Here is a 20,946-nt window from a genome sequence, read left to right as displayed (position 1 = left end):
TTTAGCAACACAATTGTTAATGTTCGAGAAAGGTAATAAATATTAACGCATTGGAAGCAAGTTATTAATGCTCACGAAGTGCTAAATATGAGAACACCCAAGAAGGTGCACACCTGTATATACATAGTACATGCATTTGCATTTATCAATATCCAGCGGCAATAGCTTAAAAATCAATAATATTTTAGAAATAAAAATACTAACAGTCGTACTTCGACGTTCATTATTTAAACTCTCCATAGAAGCCACTTCGGTTATATACATATGTATTATATATGAAGAGTGGTCAATCAAACAAAATATAAAGATAAAAGATAAGGATAAGTATCACATATTTTATTTATATAGTTAACTTCCTCATACAGGGGTGATATTCATTTGTAAAAGGATAAACGATATCTTTTTATACTCTCGCAACAAATGTTGCTAAAGAGAGTATTATAGTTTTGTTCACATAACGGTTGTTTGTAACACCCAAAACTAAACGAGTTAGATATAGGGTTATATATACCAAAGTGATCAGGGTGACGAGTAAAGTTCAAATCCGGATGTCTGTCTGTCCGTCCGTCCGTCCGTCCGTCCGTGCAAGCTGTAACTTGAGTAAAAATTGAGAAAAAATGAGCAAAATCGGTCCACTGCCACAAAATGGCGAAAACCGAAAACACATAAAGTGCCATAACTAAACCATAAATAAAGCTATGGAAATAAAATTTGGATGTAATTTTTTTTGGGAAGTGGGCGTAACCCCGCCCCCTACTAAGTTTTTTGTACATATCTCGCAAACCAATAAAGCTATATAAACCAAACTTTCTGCAGTCGTTTTTTTAGCCATTTTCTCATACAGACCAAAAATGAAAGAAATCGGATTATAACCACGCCCACCTCCCATACAAAAGTTAGGTTGAGAATTACTAAAAGTGGGTTAACTCACTAACGAAAAACGTCAGAAACACTAAATTTCACATAAGAAATGGCAGATGAAAGTTGCACTCAGACTTTTTTACAAAATGGAAAATGGGCGTGGCGTCGCCCACTTATGGGTCAAAAACCATATCTCAGGAACTACTGGACCGATTTCAATGAAACATGGTTTGTAATAGTTTCCTTACATCCCAATGATATGTTGTGAAAATAGGCCAAATCGATTTGCCTACTTCCTATATACCAGAACTTTGAAGACAATCTGAATCGTTTACTTTACAATATATAAAGTAAGCACTAGTGAAGATATCGGTGCAGAACTTTGCATAAATACTATGTTAATAGTGTGGCAGCCCCATTCTAAAAATAGTATACAACCAACAAAAGAATAATGCATTCTATAAGATATTTTATAATAAATGTACAAATTTATTCATTCCATTATAATATACATTTTATGTTTTGCGAATTTTTGTGTATGGTGCCACTAAAATCTATAATTTCAAATTAAATCGTAAAGCTGTTTTTAATTAATCGTTTAAGAATTCTCTCTATGAAGAGTACGGTTTATTTAATATAAAAAATGAGTTAATAAGTAATAATTAAATAGTGTCATGATTATCCCCACAAAAAAGTTGGCTTAGTACAATATTTCACTTTTTATCGGATTTAGACGATATACATATACGGTATAAAGGCCACCAGATGTTTGAAAACCATAATATTATTTTCGGTAAACAATTATTCATTGACCCTCATGTTCGTTCCAGTCCGATTTCGACATTTTTTATATCGGCGTTGCCATACCTCAAAAGCAGTGCTTTATTCCGGCATTGTACTTTGTGCAACAAGTATATCTTAAAATTTGGCTTGTGTAATTCCTGAACCAATTTCACCCATTTTCCAACCAAACTATAGCATTACTACGATTATACATATGTTTACATAATCAAAAGAAAGACATCTTGCATATTTCCCGATATATGTATGTATGTGATTGGCGTTGCAACCGCTTAGCCGGTTATAGCCGAATCGACGATAGTGCGCCACCTCTCTCTCTCCTTCGCAGTTCGGCGCCAGTTGGAGATCCCAAGTTTAACCAGGTCGCTCTCCACCTGGTCCCTCCAACGGAGTGGAGGCCTTCCCCTTCCTCGGCTTCCTCCGGCGGGTACTGCATTGAACACTTTCAGTGCTGGAGTGTTTTCGTCCATTCGGACAACATGACCTAGCCAGCGTAGCCGCTGTCTTTTTATTCGCTGAACTATGTCAATGTCGTCGTATAACTCGTACAGCTCATCGTTCCATCGTCTGCGGTATTCGCCGTTGCCAATGTTCTGAGGACCATAAATCTTGCGCAAAATTTTCCTCTTGAAAACTCCTAGTGTCGTCTCATCTGATGTTGACATCGTCCAAGCTTCTGCACCGTAGAGCAGGACGGGAATGATAAGCGACTTGTAGAGCTTGATTTTGGTTCGTCGAGAGAGGACTTTACTGTTCAATTGCCTACTCAGTCCAAAGTAGCACCTGTTGGCAAGAGTTATTCTGCGCTGGATTTCGAGGCTGACATTGTTCGTGTTGTTGATGCTGGTTCCCAGGTATACGAAATTATCTACGACCTCGAAGTTATGACTGTCAACAGTGACGTGGGAGCCAAGACGCGAATGCGCCGACTGTTTGCTTGATGACAGGAGATATTTCGTCTTGTCCTCATTCACCTTCAGACCCATTCGCTTCGCCTCCTTATCCATGCGGGAAAAAGCAGAACAAACGGCGCGGTTGTTGCTTCCGATGATATCAATATCATCGGCGTACGCCAGGAGCTGTACACTCTTGTAGAAGATTGTACCTTCTCGGTTTAGCTCTGCAGCTCTTATAATTTTTTCCAGCATCAGGTTAAAGAAGTCGCACGATAGTGAGTCACCTTGTTTGAAACCTCGTTTGGTATCGAACGGCTCGGAGAGGTCCTTCCCAATCATGACGGAGCTTTTGGTGTTGCTCAGCGTCAATTTACACAGCCGTATTAGTTTTGCGGGGATACCAAATTCAGACATCGCGGCGTAAAGGCAGCTCCTTTTCGTGCTGTCGAAAGCAGCTTTAAAATCGACAAAAAGGTGGTGTGTGTCGATCCTCTATTCACGGGTCTTCTCCAAAATTTGGCGCATGGTGAATATCTGGTCAGTTGTCGATTTTCCAGGTCTAAAGCCACACTGATAAGGTCCAATCAGTTTGTTTGTTTTGCTCGATAGAACCTTGTATGCGATATATATAACGTAGAAAAAGCGAAATTATCTATTTTTAGCACCAGAGCACATTATTTTTAGGAAAATATTTCCTTTAATGTCATTAAGATATCGCGGATGATTTCGGTAAAAACTGAGTCATAGGCACTTGGTTCTCATATTCGATATCTGACTAATTATGTTCCGATTTCGCACATTTTTCGACGACCGATTCAATATCTGTAGTTCAGTATTTATGCAAAGTGGAACAATCAGAAGAAGGTGGTCGTTAAGCACATTCACCCGTTTTAAAATTGCAACATCAGGATGTTAAGGTAATAATAATTTAGATCAAAATACATACGATAAGCCTTTTCACTTAAACAAATTGTTGGCATACTAACATACATACGAGTATAAACATATACATAATATGTATTTGCGATTCATACAAATGTACATATGGTATGCGCGAATGTCATGTCGTACACATATTCTGATTAAATGATTTAGCAATAAGCACTATGAGAAATTATTATTTAACCCTCTAGTGCATATGCCTGCCTACAGACGGGGTGTTTTCAAAATCAGATATAAAATATTTCTTTTAATATTAAAATTCGGATTTTTTTTCAAAAGAACGCTTAAAGTTCAACTTACGTAATGGTTTTTTCAGATTGGCAATACTACTTCTAGTTTTGACGTACTGTCAATTTGAAGTGACAGATTAGCACTTTCCCGCCAATTTAATTATTTTTGCAATCAACACAATTTTCTGAACAACAAGAAATATAAATTCTTGTGTCGTTTCAAGTTGAAAAAAATACTTACGGGTGTGGAATTTTGTGCTCTTTATGATAGTGTTCGATTTATAATAAAAAAACTAATAGCAGGTGAGTAAATTCGAAAATATTGAACTCCGCCTTGAGGCGGACTCATGCATTGCGCTGCCTACCTTTTTCAAGTAAAATGAAATATTTGTGATACAATTGAAAATTTTTCTTATTTTATTATTGAATAATAATCAGATATGTCGCGTTATTCTAAGACCCATATGACGGATGAAGAAATTCGACAATATTTCGAAGAGTCGCAATTGGTAACTGATACTTCCGACAATGAATGCGATTTTGATAGTGACGATTCTGATATGGATCCAACCTACTCACTACCGGAAAATGATACGATCATTGATGCAATGCTAAACTCCTCAGAAATGATGCGAAACGCAATCGAATGCAGTTTGAATGTGACAGACTTTGAAGAAAATGCTGAAATAATTGAGCTGCCACCGATTCCTCCATTGCCTGTTTGTGACGTTACTTCTAGTGTATTCTTACCGTCGACAGTGACACGTTCTGTGCACAAAGCATTAGAATCGCAAGAAAAAATCGGAGTCCTACCAGCTGCAAGTGATTTGAGAAACGATATGAGTGCGATAAGATCGATTCTTTGGAAGAAGAAAAAACTTCAGCTGAGTGTTGCAGATTTGGCTTTTCAAGGCCAGGACATGCCGGATTTTTTAAAATGTTTAAAAACACCTTACGACTGCTTTGCATATTTTGTGACCGAAGACTTTCTGAAGGTAATTTCTAATATATAACAGTTTATTAAATTTTTAATAAAAATTTTGCAGGCAATAGCCTTACAGATGAACTTGTATGCCAAGCAAAAAGATATATCTTCAAAGTTTTGTATCGATCACCAAGAGCTGCGTAAGTTTTTGGGAATATTGTTGTTTACGTCTGTTTATCGCTTTCCTAACAGTCGCTCATATTGGGGACAATACGGATTAGATCCGATACGTTTATCCATGACATGCAATCGATTTGAAGAAATTAGAAACCACTTGCATTTCAATAATGATGCGTCTCGTATAGAGAAAGGTCAACCTGGTTATGACCTCTTGTATAAAATAAGGCCGCTAGTAAAACATTTCAACCAACGTTTTTCTTCAGTTCCAATGCGGCAGAGACTTTGCGTTGATGAGCAAATGTGTGCCACGAAAATGAGTGGAAACCCAGTGAGGCAATATATGCCAGCAAAACCTCACAAATGGGGAGCGAAACTATTCGTGATTTGCGATTCCTTTGGATATTCGTATTCCTTTGAAGTTTATTGTGGCGCCGGCGATAACAAAATTTTGCCAAATTGTCCAGATCTTGGTGCTGCATCCAATGTTGTAGTTAGGTTGTCACAAGTCATACCAAACAATGCCAATCATATTATTTACTTTGACAACTTTTATACCTCATTGGGATTGCTATTATATATGAGAAGTCGCGGAATTCACAGTTTAGGTACAGTGCGAGGAAATCGAGTACCAAATATAAAACTTTCCACAGACGCAGAGCTGCAATCAAAAAAAGTAGCACGTGGGTATAATGAAGAATACGTGGGAAGTGTTTTTGGAGTAGACATAAGCAGCGTTTTGTGGTACGACACAAGAGCAGTTCGTCTGTTATCCACCTACGTAGGAACAGATGCAATTGTACATAATGAAAGTTCATATTCCTTAAAGGCAAATCGTTGGGATCGAAAATTGAAACAAAATGTTGAGGTGGATTGTCCAGCTATTGTGAAAGAATACAACCAGCATATGGGTGGTGTGGATTTGGTTGACGGATTGATTGGTCGATACCACATAAAAATGAAAACCAGAAAATGGACAAATAAATTATTTTACCACATGCTGGACGTGAGTATGGTGAATGCATATTGTCTTTATAACCGACTAAATAAGGACGTCCTAAAGTGTAAACTTCCTGACTTCAGATCAGAAGTGGCAGAAACACTTTGTTTGATTGGTTCGACAAAACCTGTAAAACGTGGTCGTCCATCGTCTTTAACACCTCCACCAAAAGCTAAAAAGACGTATCACCTATCAGAAAATATAAGATACGATCAAATAGGACACTGGTGTAAGTTTTTGGACCGCTCAGGCAAAAAAATGTGCAAATTTCGTGGATGCAAATCAGAAACTCAGGCATTTTGCATTAAATGTAAAATTAATTTATGCAATTCAACGGCAAAAGATTGTTTTTTCAAATATCACAATAAAGAAGAAATGAAAACATAAATTTATATGAACATTTTAATGCATAGGTCCGCCTTGAGGCGGATTACCTTATTTTACCTGTAAAAGGTACACAAATTGACAAATCGAAAAACTAACATCAGATTCGTCTTCACAGACCTGAATATAGTCTAATATAAAAATCACAGTCGAAACAAAAATTCATGCATTAGAGGGTTAAGTACTAATTCAATCGTGCGAACAGAACATAAATTTGAACACAATTACAAGCATGATTAGGAACCACGCAATTATTAAAGTCAGAGAAATTGGAATAAAAAGCTAGTATGTCATGATCTCCAAACATACAATCACGTTTATACATACATATATATCTGCATGCCAGTTTTTATACCCTGAGCAGACAGGGTATATTACGTTTGTCACGAAGTTTGTAATACCCAGAAGGAAGCGTTGGAGACCCTATAAAGTATATATATAAATGATCAGTATGTTGAGCTGAGTCGATTTAGCGATGTCCGTCTGTCTGTCCGTCTGTATATATACGAACTTGTCCTTCAGTTTTCAAGATATCGTTTTGAAATTTTGCAGATGTTATTTTCTCTTCAAGAAGCTGCTCATTTGTCGGAACTGCCGATATCGGGCTTGTATGGAAAACTTCCGCATTTTACTACATATCTTCACGAAATTTGGTGTGAGTTTGTTCAAAAATTGTTCACTTCCCCATTTTTTGTACATATCTCGCAAATCAATAGAGCTATATAAACCAAACTTTCTGCAGTCGTTTTTTTAGCCACTTCCTAATACAGTCCAAAAATGAAAGAAATCGGATCATAACCACGCCCACCTCCCATACAAAGGTTAGGTTGAAAATTGCTAAAAGTGGGTTAACTCACTAACGAAAAACGTCAGAAATACTAAATTTCACATAAGCAATGACAGATCGAAGCTGCACTCAGATTTTTTTTACAAAATGGAAAATGGGCGTGTCGTCGCCCACTTATGGGTCAAAAACCATATCTCAGAACTACTCGACCGATTTCAATGAAACTTGGTTTGTAATAGTTTCCTTACATCCCAATGATATGTTGTGAAAATAGGCCAAATCGCTTCACAACCACGCCTACTTCCTATATACCAGAACTTTGAAGACGATCTGAATCGTTTACTTTACAATATATAAAGTAAGCACTAGTGAAGATACCGGTGCAGAACTTTGCACAAATACTATGTTTATAGTGTGGCAGACCCATTCTAAAAATCGCCGAAATCGGACCATAGGTTTTTAAGGCCCCATATATCGAACACGAGGACCTCGGTGCTTCTTACCTAATATTATGGTTTCCAACTTTCAATGGACTTTATACAATATATATGACGAATATGTGGGTCAAATTGTGTATTATATAATATAAATAAAGTTAAATAATAAATTGCGAGAGCATAAAATGTTCGGTTACACCCGAACTAAGCCCTTCCTTACTTGTTTTACTTACTTTTTCTTACGTCTTTCGATTTGCTTAAACACATAGTTACTAAAAGAAATGCACCTGTGAAGGGTATATTAGATTCGGTACAGGAAAAGTTAACGTTTTTTCTTGTTTACTCTCCTCTCCTCTCCTCTCTCCTCTGCGACAACTCCTGTGCATACATTACTTGTATTTACAAATTAGTATTTAGCATGGAGCAATGTGGAGTGAACCAACGCTGCTTTGGTATTTGTGTAGGCCGAAAGCAGGTCTTTGCAATGACAGTTGAATATTGTGCGTACACTCAGTATACAATAAGACTTTTGGTTGAGCATAGCTATGTAAATATATAGAGTCACAATTTAATACGAGTACAGTAAAAGCTCTTTTATCGCGGGTTCCATAAATATGCCGCGAATACAGAAACCGTGAATACGGGGTGGTAATTTATATGGGATTATAGGGGATATGTTCCTAGGTGACAAAAAAAAAACAAATAGGTATATAAAAAAATGATTTAATTGAAGTTTTTGAACACTTTAATTAATAATCTTAAAGCTTAGGCAAAGGTTGGAAGAATTTTGTAATTTTTTCTTGCTTAGCAGTTTTCAAAAGCTCCTTCAATTCAGACTGATACACAGCAGTCGCATTAGCAATTTGTCATTTTCCATTCTTAAACCTTCACTAAGATTTTTTAAATTGAATGTCACGATTCCAGTGCCTCTTTTTCAATAGGTTGTGAATTTAATATTTCCTCCAAGTCGGTTTCAGTCAAATCTTCATCTTGCGATTCAAGCAATTCCTGAATGTCACTTGATTCTATCTGTTCGAACTAGGGACGCAAACGATGTATCGATGTTTTTGAAACATCGATGTTTTCGTCAAAAAGCATCGATGTTCGCCATCGATGTCTCGAATCTAAAATCATCGATGCATCGATGTCACTTTCAACGATTCACTTTCGATTTTTGTAAAATACGGAGAATTTGTTAAGGATATGTGCGCTTGGACAATACTGCGGTTACTTTTATGATTTATTTATACTATTTAATTCTGACGTAGGCTACTGCGTTAGATCAGAGATTCAAATTACTGCCTCTTAAAAATGCTACGGCTAAAAGAAGTACTTTTTTCTTGTTTCATAAAAAATTCAAAGAATCACGCTGATACAACGGAATCTTCGGATGAGTGTGAAACAGAATACTTGTTTGATATTTGGAACCAGAATAAACATTTGGTCCACCAAAAGGTGAAATGTAAGCTGTCAAATTTATCTACAATTACAGGGACGGAAGGTTGAAGAGAAAATGTATCTCGGCTGTTACCCCTACCAATCAGAAGCCAATAGAGTTTGGGTTGACATGAATACTGTGTTTCCGGAGTTGTATAAACTTAGTGCCGAGTAAACGACCGTTTTCTAAACCCAGGGCAACTATCACGCGGAAGTAAACTCGAAAAGAAATGACAGTGAAAAAATTTTCCATATCGTTGTTTTAAAATTCTGTTATTTGTTGAGAAAAAACTTTAACAGACATATGCCAAGTGAAATAAAATGTATCAACTTAAGACGTACTACATTTTATTTATTTATGCTTCTGCCTTCCTTAGCTTTTCACACTAAATTTAAAATAAGTTAAAAAAGTTCAAAAATACATCGATGTTTCGATGTATCGATGTTTTAATGGCCGATATTTTTGATTTCGATGTGTTTTGAAGAAATATCGATACATCGAACCATCGATGTTTCATTTCACGATGTTTGCATCCCTAGTTCGAACCCATCTCGTCCTATTCCATTTGCGACTTATAATAAATAAGTATCGTGGTTGGCGAAAAAATTAAAATAAATTCGCAGGTGATCTAGTCGGGTGTGCTCATATAATTAAGCCAATGTAACGAAACCTTAGCAATCACGATCTGTGTAAAAAAAATTATTAAAAAGTGAAGAGTTTATTGGTTCCATTTAATTTAAAGTGTTTTTTTGAAAGTTTTCTAAAAAATGGGTAAGAACAAGAGTTCAGTTGTGTGAGCCCCGTCTATATGGAAATATTACCAAAAGTTCAAAAATATTGCGAAAATAGTGGAATATTTAACATTTTCTTGTAATAAGATCTATTTTACTTTTTTATTAGTCCTTTTGATAAGAATATTGGGTTGGATACCTATTGGAATAATTTTATTATTATGTATGTACTTATTAGATCCGCGAATAAAAAAAATTTTAGTCGCGAATATAGAAATTGGGTCTCATTTTTTTAATCCGCGAGTAAGGAGCTTTTACTGTATTTGTTTGCACGCCATTGCGTTTCTGTGAGATTTCAATATTGAATAATGGAAATGTACACTGGTCTGTTTGCTTGAGAACTACTGTGTGCTGACTTGGAAGTGTCTTCATGCTTACCTATGCACAACTACGATAGTATAAATTTTCATTACACAAAGAGATGGGCAGTGCAGGCGAATAAACAACTCACTTGCTATTTGTCCATGAATTGTCAAGGATTGTCATTTTCAGAAAAGTACTATTTCTTGAAACCAAACTTAACAAATAAGGAAGGGCTTAGCCCTTCGGGTGTCACTGAACATTTTAAACTCTCGCAATTAATTTAATAATATGTTAAATATATGGGAGCTAGGGGAAGTTATGGCCGGATTTCACTCATTGCACGGATACATATTATTAGAAGAAAAATATTTCCTCTGAATTTATTCCAATTTTTATCTGAGAGACTTACTTATATTTTCGGTAAAAAATTAATTCGAAGCTCTGAGGTACTCATGTTTGATGTATGGGGCCTTGAATACTTATGGTCCGATTGCGGCGACTTTTAGAAGGGCAATGCCACACTATAAATGCAGAATTTGTGCAAAGTTCTGATCCGATATCTTCACTATTGCTTAATTTATATATTGTAAAGTAAACGATTCAGATCGACTTTGAAGCTCTGGTATATGGGAAGTAGGCGTGGTTGTGAACCGATTTGGACTATTTTCACAACATATCATTGGGAAGCCGGGAAGATATTATGAACCGAATTTCATTCAAATTAATCGCGTAGTTTCGGATACATGGTTTTTGACCCATAAGTGGGCGGAGCCACGACCATTTTAAATTTTCTATACCAACTTGAGTACAGCTCTTCTGTATCATCTTTATAATGAAATTTAAGGTTTCTGGTGGTTTTCCTTACTGAATTGAAACATTCTTAGTAGGTTTCAACACAACCTTTGTATGGGAGGTGGGCGTGGTTATAATCCGATTTCCTCCATTTTTGGACTGTATAAGGTAGCACCTAAAATAAAGGACTCTAGAAAGTTTCCTTGATATAGTTTTAGTAGTTTACGAGATATGAACAAAGAACTTAGTAGGGGCGGGGCCACGCCCACTGCCCCAAAAAAATTACATCCAAATATGTCCCTTCGTATTGCGATCCTTTGTACAAAATTTTACTTTCATAGCTTTATTTATGGCTTAGTTACAGCACTTTATATGTTTTCGCCTATCGCCACTTTGTGGGCTAGGCAGTGGTCCAAGTTCGCCCATCTTCAAAATTAACCTTCTTATGGTGCCAAGAAATACGTGTACCAAGTTTCATCCAGATATCTCAATGTTTACTCAAGTTATCGCTTGGACGGACGGACAGACGGACATACGGATTTGAACTTTACTTGTCATCCTGATCATTTTGATATATATAACCCTATATCTAACTCGTTTAGTTTTAGGACTTACAACAAACCGTTTTGTGAACAATGCTATAATACTCTCTTTAACAACATTGTATGAGTTTAAGCCTTTTTGAAAACCTTAATGCATTATCAGCAGATTTTTTACCCTGAGGTAAGTTCCGGGGTTCCCGTGAAAGCCAATGCAAACAATATTGAACTTTGCGACTGAGTCATTTATTGTACAACAAACTATATCCGGACGAAATACAATTGAATTATACAAAAGTTATGTGAATATGTACATATGTACATATATATAGTATTTGTACTATAGGCCTATATGCATAGGCAAGTCCTCATCAAGTGTTTATCCAAGTGCCAGCTTAATTGAATTCTTTGCAAACACACGTCATGTCCACACTTATGTATATGTACATAAACGCACACGCACACACTTACGATGTTGCAGACTTCCTTGCATACATAAGTACTCGTGTATGTATAAGCATGTAGAGTGGCCAAAGCGTTCCCATAAACGCTCCATTCATTGCGAAGCTGGTGTGCACAGTTGAATGTTGGTCACTATCGAAACGAACAATGGCCATCAGTTGGACCGGACCAGTGCCATATTCTGAAAGATAGATGATTGCATGCCCGCCGGGTTCAAATGTTGGGGACGTTTGTTTGTTCCCACCGCCACTGCCAGTGTTCTGTTGTGCCGAATTATTAGGCTAATGTGCGACGGCACTACCAATTGCAATGGCTACAAATATTTGAATGTTTCCATGATTGCCTGCACCAGAGGATGCTTCACCAATTCATATATGTGCAAAAGCATACATGCGTATGTCTAAATACAAAAAATGCTATATAACTTTGTACATACATACATACATAGAGAAACTCGAGCATAGGCTCACATTAGCACCGAAATACGCAAATAGCCATATAATGGACACAAAACAGTCTCATTACTCAAATGCCAATCAAAGCGGCACGCAGCTATTTACTACTCCCTTCCCTACCACTTTACACACATGTCTTTGGACTGCGTTATAGTTCGCGCACTGTCATTAATCATCCGAATATTTATGGTTGGTTTGTATTTGTTATTTGTGCACCAACATTATGTTTAAAGCTTACACTTGACACACTTGTATGTATGTACATATCAACATACTTATGTATGTATGTATTTGAACGTTCTCGTTTAATCACTTTTATAAAGTACAAAGGTCGCACTTAGACAACCAGGTTTAATTGATATTTAAATATATTCTAAAAAACTGCTGCAGAATTGCTTTTTTATTTGTTAAACAATTCGAAGCTAAACATTACAACTAACGGTTGATTGTGACACCTAAAATTAATCCAGATGGATTTAGACTTATGTATGTATATAAAGTTTATCACAATGACGAGACGATTCAAATTCCGGCTGTCTGTTTGTCCGCCTTGTTGGTGCGTCTATCCATTCAAGCGATAACTTGAGCAAAAATGAAGTGTTTCCTGATACTTTGAAAATATTGGTAATGCCGATTGGTCAATTCAGACCATTCCACGCCTACAAAGTGCCGTTAAAGGAAAAAATATACAGCTATGAAAACGACACAAAAATTTGATTTCGGTTTTGTTATTTTCGTAAGTTCTGCGTATATTTTTCTAGGGATGGCCATTAAAAAAGCATCGATGTTTTGTTCGATATGATGCATCGATGCATCGAAAATATCAACCACTATTCAATGCATCGATATTAAGCGATGATCAAATTAAAAAAACATCGATGTTTCATGTTACATCGATGAATATCGGCCAACACTATATTTTTCTACATATCTTATGAACTGGTAAAGCTATTCCGGTTGTCTTTATATCATATATCTTCTTTGTTATTCTGAAATTAGCATTACCTACCGTTTAATATGGGTAATATCGTCATCCGTGGCCTTTCCTACGCACTCACCATAAATTCGCATGCAAATTCACTCCGCTCCGAGTCAATTGCAAGAGTATAAAATGTTCGATTACGGTTAAATTATATTTATAGCTTCGCTTGGTTGCACATACAGACATGTTTATTTATTTCGATTACTGTTCACTTTTCAATATTTTTTTTCAAAATTAGTTTTTTTTCATTAATTTCAATATACAGTGGAACTTCTCTAACTCAAATCACCATAATCCACAAAAAACCTTCGAGTTATAGAATTTACTTTAAAACATGTAATTTTTCACAAAGCTATAAAATATAGATTTATGCCCAGATTTATTTATTTAATTCGCATAAAGTTTTGTACCATGCCTTTGTTACATGATTTATGCAATCCATAATTGTAATATCACATTTTTTGTTCGCCTCCATATGATATATAAAATTCTGCCTCGATAATAAAATATTAAACTTTGTATTATGCCCTGGTTGAAAAGTTGGAAGGAAGCTTTTATGAAATTTGACTTCTATTGCCAATTCATGAGTTCGAGTTATGGAAAACTTTGAGTTAAGGAAGTTTGAGTAATGTATGGAAACTTTTATGGAATTTGAGTTTTAAACGCTATTGCTAATTCAAAAGTTCGAGTTATGGAGATTTTCGACTTATGGAAGTTCGGGTTATGAAAGTTCCACTGTATTTAGAATGTGTTTAATTATAAAAAACAATAACTAAATTTTATGAAAACACAATGAGGATGAATTATGGTAGTATGCCATTAAATAAAAACAATTGAATTAAATTAAAAAAACATAAAAATAAATTTCATAATGCTCCAAACGGATGAAGTAACGTCTGCTAAATTCTTCAATTGTTTCTTTAACAGTTACCAAAAATCGTGGAGAACATCACATTTCACATAGAAAAGAGCCCCACTATGGTGGCCAGAGATTTATTTTGAAAAGCTTGAATTATTTTTAAATTTGAATCGCAACAGATTTGAATGTCATACCTTCAGATCGGCCTAATAATTATCTTATAAATAAGCAACTTGTTCTTCAGACTGAGGCGGGATTTTTGGCTAAGGACCTAGTATAACTTCGCCAACTTTAATCTTATTTCTTTTTATTATACCCTGAACAGACAGTGTATATTAAGTTTGTCACGATGTTTGTAACACCCAGAAGGAAGCGTTGGAGACCCTATAAAGTATATATATAAATGATCAGTGTGTTGAGCTGAGACGATTTAGCCATGTCCGTCTGTAAATATACGAACTAGTCCTTGAGTTTTTAAGATATCGTTTTGAAATTTTGCAGATGTTATTTTCTCTTCAAGAAGCTGCTCATTTGTCGGAACTGCCGATATCGGACAACTATATCATATAGCTGCCATACAAACTGAACGATCGGAATCAAGGGCTTGTATGGAAAACTTCCGCATTTTACTACATATCTTCACGAAATTTGGTGTGAGTTATTGTTCATAGAAATAATTTAATCTCCGAAAAAATTGTTTAGATCGGTTCACTATAGCATATAGCTGCGTTACAAACCGAACGATCGGAATCAATGGCTTGTATGGAAAATTTTCGCATTTGACGTGGTATCTTCACAAAATTTGACAAGGATTACTGCTTAAGGTAATAATATAATCTCCGAAGAAATTGTTCAGATCGGTTAACTATATAACCTTAATGTTAACCAGGCTAAAAAGAATTAGTAAAATGTTTTCTTTTTTATACTCTCGTAACAAAGTTGCTAGAGAGTATTATAGTTTTGTTCACATAACGGTTGTTTGTAACACCCAAAACTAAACGAGTTAGATATAGGGTTATATATACCAAAGTGATCAAGGTGAAGAGTGGAGTTCAAATCCGAATGTCTGTCTGTCTGTCCGTCCGTCCGTCCGTCTGTGCAAGCTGTAACTTGAGTAAAAATTAAGATATCTTAATGAAACTTAGCACACTTATTTCTTGGCACCATAGAAAGGTTGCTTTCGAAAACGAGCAAAATCGGACTACTGCCACGCCTACAAAATGGCGAAAACCGAAAACACATAAAGTGCCATAACTAAGCCATAAATAAAGCTATGGAAATAAAATTTGGTATGAAGGATCGCACTTTGAAGTGGCATATTTGTATGTAATTTTTTTGGGGAAGTGGTCGTAGACCCGCCCTCAAATTGGTTTTTTGTACATATCTCGCAAACCAATAGAGCTAAACCAAAGTCGTTGTTTTAGCCACTTCTTAATACAGTCCAAAAATTAAAGAAATCGGATAATAACCACGCCCACCTCCCATACAATGGTTAGATTGAAAATTGCTAAAAGTGGGTTAACTCACTAACGAAAAACGTCAGAAACACTAAATTTCACATAAGCAATGGCAGATCGAAGCTGCACTCAGATTTTTTACAAAATGGAAAATGGGCGTGAGTATAAAATGTTCGGTTACACCCGAACTTAGCCCTTCCTTACTTGTTTTACTTACTTTTTCTTACGTCTTAGATTTGCTTAAACACATAGTTACTAAAAGAAATGTACCTGTGAAGGGTATATTAGCTTCAGTACAGCCGATTTAACGTTTTTTCTTGTTTTTACGTGATATTTCCAAGTGCGCCTCTTATCAATTGTAATCCCCAAATATTTTGGGAATGTGTTTGTTGGTAAAAACTGACCATATTAAGCCACTTGAGGGCAATTCTAGTGCTTGAGGGTATAGTGCATTACATGCACGCGTTTTTCGGTGTGATGCCAATGTTCCAGTTGGTGAGCCAATGTTCTAGAGCATATGTTCTAGAGCATTCAATTGAATCTGCAGTTTTCTGGAAGCAGTAGTAGGGTTGCTACTTGATGCTAGCAGTGCAGTATCATCAGCAGAGGTTGCCTTCAATGTGGAATCAGAGTTGATCACTGGAAGGTCGGTTATATAAAGAATGTAGAGCGAGTGCACTGCCTTCGGGCAAACCAGCCCAAACAGGTCTCAAATCCAACTCAGCATCACGGTATCTGACGTAGAACGTCCGATTGTGCAAGTAAGACTTTAGCAGCAAATAATAAGGTATTGGTAGTTGTTAGTTTCTCCTTTAATTTTAATAATAGGCATAAATGCCAGATTTTGTCAAATATTCGACGGACATCAAGGAACACTGTAGAGTAGTACTTACTATTTTCCATAGCATCAATTATAAAGTTTACCTGCGGAAAAATATTTTTTCGAATACTTCCGAGATAATTACTAATATATATATAGTATATATACTAGCTGACCCGGCGAACTTCGCCCCGCCCAATTTTTATTCGAAATAGTTAAAACGCTTTTTGAACTCTGTTCAAGGCCATTTATTTGTATGGAATGTTAATATATTCAGGGAATAACGTCTCTGATCAATTTAAATATTTTTGGCGAAGTTCGTTCTTTGTTTTATTGTGTAGCGTGTAAACAAATAAAGAAGATGGTTCTCCAACACGCTAACATGACACATACATACCTATGTATGTACATATGAAACTGTAAAATTGTTAACTTAAACGGTAACTCGGTTTGAATCATTCGAATTCTCAGAATGAACATTTCCTCACTTTTAGATTTGCTGTGTTGTAGTAAACTATTCACTACAGTGAAATTATTATTTATGAATAAAGACGGAAACCTTAGTATATATCTGGTATAAAAATCCACGGGATTGAGATTTGAACTTGAGGTCAAAATTTTTAAAATTGTTGATGAAAATTTTCGTAGAGTTGTAATAAGCACAAATTTTCATAAAATAGTTCATTTTTGATTTTATATTCAAGTTTTTAACAAATAAGTTAATTACAAAATTGTTAGTTGATAACATGTAACATTTAATTTGGGAGGCTTAAGCAATGCTTAAATAACAGCTGATTTTTATTTTGAATTTGCTTTGAATTTTCAGCGACATCTTTCGTAGCGTAGGGCAAGTGTCCGTTCGTTTGCACTCAATAACAGCTTACACTTTTCCTTCAGTTCCCATAGGTGCTCCGAATCGCTAGTGATGAAATTTGGGGTTCTTTTGTTGTTTTCATCAATTTTTGATATAATTTTCCTCGCAAATTTATGTATTGTCTGTTATAATTTAAATATTTCAAACATATTTTTATGAATGACATTTGTAAAACATATGTTGCCCATAACGTTGCCATATATCATAATAAAATTTTATAGAAATTAAGCATTGACTGTGAAACGCAAACGACTACTCAGTTTGCAACAATACTTAGCTAAGATTTTATTTAGGCACAACTTAAGTATGGACTGTGAAACCGGGCATTAGCCATACAAAATTCTATACCTAAATGCAAGTAAATGAATTTTTTTTTTGCATTTAGGAAATACATGCAGAAATCAACTCTGCGATTTCCTAAATTCCTCTGAAATCTCCCAAATTCGAGGAAGATTTACTGGAAAAGAGTGGCAGCATTGCTTATTTGTCTGACCGTACATATGTACATAACTTTATTTATTTCACGGATTGTATGTGATTTTTTCTTAAATTTAGAATATTGGAAGTCATAGATTCGTATAACTTTACCACAAATAATATAAACTTCAAACAACGCATTTTCATTTAATGTTTTTAGCAAGTGGCAGCTTCTGTTATGACAGCCTAAATCCATGAAAATTTAGAAAGAAATATAGCGCCATTTACTGTAACATAGCGCACTTAGCGCCACCAACTGGTGGATAGCTCTTTGCAAATAATAAACAAATAATTTGCAATATATAAATAATGCGACTATAAGGAGAGTTATAAACTATCCTATCTTTCAAGTTGGACCAAACTGCACACAGTGTTAAAAATTTCATTAAAATCGGTTCAGTAGTTTAGGAGTCCATCGAAAACAAACAACGTGACACGTGATTTTTATATATTAAGATACTAGCTGACCCCACAGACATTGCCCTGCGTGAAATTATTTGTTTTGAAAAAGAAAGAAAGTTGAATTTAGATTGTATTGAAAAGCATTTATTTTCGATTTTTCTACATTTTTTTTTTCAATGTTACGCAGCTTGATAAACAACATTTTTTGTTTTCTGTTCCGGAGCGTAAATGTACAGAGAAGATGGGTTTTCAACCCGTGAACACTCCACATATAGCTGACCGTATGAAAAACATGGCATTACCAGATTTATGCCACACATTTCCAGCAACTGTCTGTGTGACCTGTTGATTGACATCGCAAATGCAAGTTTCAGAGGAAACTAATACGTTTGAACTGAAATGGCAAATCGTTGGAACTCAGAGGAATTGGTGGAATCAAGCATTCTGCCCCTTGTAAGTCCCTTTCAAAATTCTTGCAACTATCACATTATTCGATAGCTGCGTCACAATCAGGGTTCAATTACACAGTTTCGACATAATTACATAATAATGACCAATCCTACCTTAAGATGTAAATGATGCGGCGGCATGTCAAGCAAATCCAAAAAATTTAGAAATTCAACACACAACTCTCCCTGAATTTGACTTGAATCGTATAGATTAAGTCATCAACATCGTTATTTTTGACAGCTAAAATTGCGCGTGCACTCAACCAATCGTAGTTACTTATAATTTTGGCCAATGTAATCAGATATACATTCGTCTTTCGTTAAAGTGAATTGACAAATGCCAGGTGGAATTGATATCAAACCATTGAAAAAATCAACCGGAATTTGCAATTTACAATTTTTAACAGTTCTTCTGTGGTTTTATCCTGTTGCAGGAACACTCGCATATTAATGGTCAATCATATGGTTTTCACGTATCGCCACAAATACTATGACTTGAGACATTCAATTCATCCGCCGCTGTTGATTTTGGAATAACAGGAAGTATTTGTCGAAAATCGCCAGCTAACGGTATCATTGCGCAACCAAAGCGACGATCATTATTCCACAGATCTTTCATTGTTCTGTCTAGAGAATTGCACTTATCTCATATTGTTGCCAAAATCAATATTATCTGTTCCGCCGTTGTTGTCAACTTAAATATAAGTCTTTTATTATTATCTTTCTAGCAAATGTTCAATATTTGTTAACTTTTTCCCTGTACTTCCAAGGATATTTCAATACTAAAAAAAATAAGGAAGGGCTAAGTTTGGGTGCAACAGAGCATTTTATACTCTCGCAATTTATTCCTACAGTTTTATGAAGATATCACACAATTTGACCCATATATTCGGCATAAAATCCAATAGAATAACGAAAATCATCATATATAGTATATAATACAACTCTAACAAATAATTTCGACCAAATTAGTTAGCACAAAAACGGTACTCACGGACTTTTTTTTAGATCATTAAAAGAGAAATAATTCTTTCATACATAACTTTTGTGAATCTTGAACCGCTTTCGCAGCGCAACGAACGGAAGCCCTCAAAGATAAATAATTTCCTCCGTATTTTACACATTTACCACTGTTTCTTCGCTCTATCGTTATTGGTCGCAGCGTGATGCTTTATAGCCTATAGCCTTCCTCGATAAATGAACTATCCAACACAAAAAGAATTATTCAATTTGAACCAGTAGTTTCGGAGATTAGCGCGTTCAAACAAACAAACAAACAAACTCTTCAGTTTTATAATATTAGTATAGATATCAGACTATAATTTTTAACCACTTTTATAATACACTTTTAAGTGTAAATATAATAAAGTTAAAAGTGACCATGGTAACCATGGTAGTACGACTAACATTGTTTAAATCATATACAACAAAATAGCGTTGGTAATGCAGGGTTAAGTGCAAAAGTATTAAATCTGTCATAGCCTGGTGACTTTTTGTTTTCCTATGCTTTGACCTCCTCCTGCACTTCTACAACATCTATTTCAGAAATCGGAAAATCTATTTGACAAGCAGCATCCACAACAGCAACAGGAAACGCCTCAAATAGGCAGCATTGTGTATGGTCCTGGTCAAGACTTCTGCAGAATAATCGATATCTGCCTCAGAGAAAATGGCGAAATTTGCGATAATTTAAAATATTTGCCAATTTGCTAAGTACTCTGGTGGTTAATTATTGAGAGCAGAACTGCGCTGTGATCAGATAGGAGATCCGAACAGGAGGTATTGAGTAGGTACCTTAAATTAAAACCTTTCGAAATAGTTATCAAAATGTGTATCGTAAAATTACTTTTTTACTTTTTGTTCTACATCAATAGGCGAATCCGAGCTCAGGTTAAGACTATGTGCTAGAGCACATTTTTGCTTGGTGTGGTTGATATTTTACTGTTGAGGTCTACTTTTCAACCGACTTTTATTCAATAACGATTATCTTTAGATTAAATATTGGAATTTTATTGCACCAAATTCATGTATGATTTCTTTTGATTAGTTTATATTTTTTATTTTATTATTTTTTTTATTTTAGTTAATACATAAAAACGGATTAACAAAGCTTGAGAAATTCACTGCGTTTATATAAGGTTTTTAAAGTTAAAATATATCTATATTATACATGCGAGTATGTGAACATTGGAAGACTCTTCTATTTTCTCAATTTACGTTTTACATTATGTGATATACAAAATTTGATAAAAGTTAGTGTCCATTATATAATATATACAAATTTATAGATACAGAACATTTTTGTCAAGATACGTGCAATACAAATCAAAGAAATTAAAAAAAAGTGAAATTAAATAATAGCTAAAGTCGCAATGATGCAAGTATGTACTATATATTTAAAAATCG

The 20,946-nt window shown here is 35.3% G+C and overlaps 1 protein-coding gene across 1 annotated transcript in view; it reads left to right on the top strand.

The window, feature by feature from the left end:
- Positions 1 to 20,946, top strand: part of LOC105218931 (MOXD1 homolog 2) — a 167,761-nt gene that overhangs the window by 60,987 nt on the left and 85,828 nt on the right. The window lies entirely within an intron of this gene.

This window comes from Zeugodacus cucurbitae, chromosome 4 (assembly GCF_028554725.1).
Source record: "Zeugodacus cucurbitae isolate PBARC_wt_2022May chromosome 4, idZeuCucr1.2, whole genome shotgun sequence".
In the NCBI taxonomy this organism is placed as follows: Eukaryota; Metazoa; Arthropoda; class Insecta; order Diptera; family Tephritidae; genus Zeugodacus; species Zeugodacus cucurbitae.
This window is presented reverse-complemented; position numbering and strand designations above follow the sequence as displayed.